The sequence below is a fragment of the Halyomorpha halys genome, unplaced genomic scaffold (assembly GCF_000696795.3).
Source record: "Halyomorpha halys isolate HHAL.00 unplaced genomic scaffold, Hhal_1.1 Scaffold544.1, whole genome shotgun sequence".
NCBI classification, from domain to species: domain Eukaryota; kingdom Metazoa; phylum Arthropoda; class Insecta; order Hemiptera; family Pentatomidae; genus Halyomorpha; species Halyomorpha halys.
This window is the reverse complement of record NW_027105730.1, coordinates 639,586-643,897: the sequence shown is the minus strand read 5'-3', so window position 1 is coordinate 643,897 and position 4,312 is coordinate 639,586. Positions and strand designations below refer to the sequence as shown.

Here is a 4,312-nt window from a genome sequence, read left to right as displayed (position 1 = left end):
CAAAACAGGTATGCATTCTGTCTCATCATTTGATTTGTTTTTTTTTCTTTTTTCATCTCTATATTTATGCTTTCTTTAATCTTTCTTCTCTTATCTATCTGTTACTATTACCCTTTTCATTTACTATTTACAACCTTTAATTTTTTTTATTATATCTTATTTTTTTACATTTTATACCCCTGTTATTTTACACTTATGTTTTTTCTTTTTTTCCTTCTTGTAACCATAGTGTTTGTATCTTTTTTAGCCCTGACGAAGCCCTGCAATGTGGGGCGAAACGTTGGCTCAATAAAATAGAATAATTATCAACTACTTGAGTTTTTTTGACCGCACCCAGACCATATTCCATTTATAATGTATTTTGGGAAAAGGTCTATACCTTATGGTAATAATTATAATTTCTATAACAAAGGATATATTTTAAAAATGAACTTTATGTTAAATATTATTAAGTTATGTTAGTTCACTTCAAGAACTTATTATATACTATGATAACCAGACCTATTTGGTCATACGGAATTGAGCTCTGGAGATCTCAAAGACCAAACCATCAATTTTTCTCTCGTATCCAATCCTTACAATCCAAAATCCTCCGTAAAATCCTTGATGGTCCTTATTACGTCACAAATAAACTCACCCACAAAGACCTTAACATCCCTTTCGTTGGAGATTTGGCCCGAAATAGATATGCGTCCTTTCATTCTAAACTCCTTACCCATCCTGATCCATTAGTTCTTAATTTCTCATCCCCAACAATCCCCGATAATTCTCCATGGTCCGACAAGATGATAATCTGAGTTCGGTGCCAAATAAAACATAAAAATGACTGACATAAATGAAATTTAATTACTACCAAAATTTATAAGCTAAATCAGTGCATAATGAATTAATCTTTATTGATAAAACATCTAATTCAATTAACAAATGGAAAAATGAAAATAAAGTAAAAAATAATAATATCTGTATGAAATAATTTATCATTTCACAAGTTTACTTTTTTTTCGGCACTACTGCCCTTGAAGGACAGAATGCATGCCAGGCATATGCTCTTCATCTTCTAGCCCCCAGATGGCCTCAACATCGTCCAGCCATCTCATACTGGGACGTCCACGCTTTCGGGTACCACCGGGCTTTTCAAGAAGCAACTTCCTTGGCAGAGGATCCTTCTTCATACGCTTTACCTGCCCGAGCCATCTCAGCCTTCCCTTTTTTATTACACTTACTATGTCTGGCTGAGCATACAATACTCTTAAATCTTCATTTTTCTAATTTTCCTCTCTCTCCATCAGAGTAGACTGGTCCAAATATTTTTCTGATTACCTCTCTTTTCCAGGGGAATAGTCGCTTCTCCATCTCCTTTGAGAGGACCCATGTCTCACTACCATAGGTGTTTAAATTTTTACTAGTAGTGAAAAAAGAACAAATGTCACATATGAAAGGTTTTATTGATGACTAACATGAAGAAATATATTTTACCATTTAGATAACATTTCTGGAAATAATAGAAGTACGATAAAGGTATTAAATGTCGTTTGGAGAAAATAGTATTTAATATATAAAATCGTAGAAAGTAATTAAGAATGACGAAAAAGGCCTTGACAGCTAGCAGGCGCGTAATTATCGTTTCGCCGATAGGTAACTTTTTTTTTTTGTAATTTCACCTATATTTGAACCTTTCAGTTGATAACTGGCCCAAACAAACGCAATTTGAAGCCAATTAGTAAATCTGAAGCTTATATTGCCACATTGTTGGCTGATTCATAACCTCTTGAAAATTTGTCCCTGATTGAGATGAGTCAGTCAAATATTTGCCAATTTTACGCGATAATGGGATATGTTAAGTACTGATATATGATCATTGTATTTCGATTGCTGCAAATATTAAACCTTTCGTTTCAAAGATTTTTAAAAGATTTAGAAAAATCTGTAGAGCCACTTTAACCCAGTGTGATTTAGAAGACTTCAAATAATTTCTCAACAACTTTGGTTTATCTACAGAATTAAACAACATAATTCTTAAAATCATTATTTGAAAGGTGACAATTCAAACCTTGAATTGTTGTTTTGAAAATCATGAATGACTTCTTTAAAGTTTATTTTTATTTTCACTAAACTATATATGGAATATATAGTAAGTATTGCAATGCTGACAAAGTTTGAATTTGAGTTTTAGACGGAAATAAACGTTTTGAGGTCCCCTGAGTCCAAAAAAAAAACAGAGTCTCGCAAAATGGTCTGTGTGTGAGCTGCCTGTCTCAAAAACGAAAAGTTTTAAGAAACATAACATATTTAAGGCGAGTTATAAACAGGTAATGTGATTGCAATTTTTTTTTGTATGAATGTTTTTGGGTTTCTTGAAAACAGTTCTAAAGATTCAGATAAAACTCGGCATTTCACTGTACAATTAATTAGCTATGGCCTATTCTGCTTGAAATAGTATAGGAATTTAATGATGATTTTTTAAAAAAACCTTCTTCTAAAGTACCTTCTGTAGATAAACCAAAGTTGTTGAGAAATTATTTGAATGGACTTCTAAATCACACTGGGTTAAAGACGCCCCTTGTCCGAGTGGCACTACAAATTTGCTTGAATCTTTTAAAAAACTTTGAAACGAAACGTTCAATATTTGCAGCAATTGAAAAGCAATGATCATATATCGATACTTAACATATCCCATTATCGCATATTTTTATTTATTTATTTATTTTATATCGGATCGGCCTGGTGGGCCTTACATGGTTGATATAACCGTTATATTATATATATATTTTAACAGTTTAGTAGGGGGGGGGGATAGTCTCGTACAAAAGACACCCCAAACTATATACAATGTTATAATCAAAAGAAAAAAAAAAGATAAAATAAATAGATAAGAATAATGCTTCTAAATAAAAGAGAAAAGTAAAATTAATTTAAAAAAATATGATATTTTTAGACTTAACAAAACAAAAAATTGCCCTATAATGGTAAAACAAAACAAGTTAATTTGAAAAATGGACGAGAGAAGAGAGAAAAAAAAAAGTAAAATAGAGGTAGAGTGAATAATGAATTAATAAATATAGAATTTATAACAGAATGTCCTGCAGCAGCCTGGGCTTCAGTCTTCGGGTTGTGGTTGGGTTTCCCAGGTTGTAGGTCACTGCTCCTTTAACTGTCGGTAACAGGGAGTGGAACTTCATGAACCGTTTTTTGATGTAATCCTATATTGACTCCATTTGTAATTCCCGATGCAATTGGCTGTTTCTTATGAACCAAGGAGCATTAACTGCGATTCTTAGGACTTTGTTTTGAAAAGATTGTACGTTTTTCCTTTTCGTAAAGGATGCTGCTCCCCAGTCTTCACAGCCGTACATCAGCAGTGGCCTGAGATATTATCGCATAAAATTAGCAAATATTTGACTGACTCATCTCAATCTGGGACGAATTTTCAAGAGGTTATGAATCAGTCAACGATGTGGCAGTAAAGGGGCTTCTTATTTATTTGAAATCCCAAATAAAAAAATCCCCGGAGTGTACCATATAGATTGGCCTTATGTAAGTTGACTCGACTGCAGGTAGTCACTGCGTTGAAGTGCTACGCCATAAAGTGGAAATCTACCCCGAGGATGATCCGTCCCTGGATAATGAAGAGGATAGATTCCTAAAAACCACCACGATATTTCCATTAGGAACGGATTGGTGAAATATATTTGATCTCCGTGTAGCTGTAGCTAGGCAAGAAACTGGTCGTGTTCCTGGTTTAGACAGGATTGACGCGGATATCTCGAAGAATATTAGATATTCAATGGTTGCCTAGATAGGCGATATTGTCCTAGAAGCTGATAAGTTGATGAATTCAATTAATATTTCAATGAGGAAAAATTAATAAAATTTGTATTTATTATAATTTAATTTTTATAATGTTTGTGTGTTTTAAAATTTAAAAAAAAAACTGATAGTCAGGTGCATTTTGATTTTTTAAATAAATATTAAATCGATTTATACTAAACAAAGTCAATCTATTTAAGATCATAAACGAAAGAAGAAATATATAATTTAATATTTGGTTATGTTTTTTTTTAATTTAGGATACAAACTAAATCAACATTATTAAATGAACAAAATTTATAAAATATAAACAATAAAATTACACAGAAATATACACAAAAGTATAAGAAAAAATAAACATTAAGATAACAAATGTGAAGGAGCTATTACTATAGTGGACTGACAGTCTATATTATATCAGTCTATACCATACTGACTGTCTATACTATATTAGTCTATACCATAATGACGGTCTATACTATATCAGTCTATCCCATACTGACTG

At 32.1% G+C, this 4,312-nt stretch overlaps 1 protein-coding gene across 3 annotated transcripts in view; it reads right to left on the bottom strand.

Annotated features, from left to right (window-relative positions):
• Window positions 1-4,312, bottom strand: part of LOC106684121 (uncharacterized) — a 19,837-nt gene that overhangs the window by 11,932 nt on the left and 3,593 nt on the right. The window lies entirely within an intron of this gene.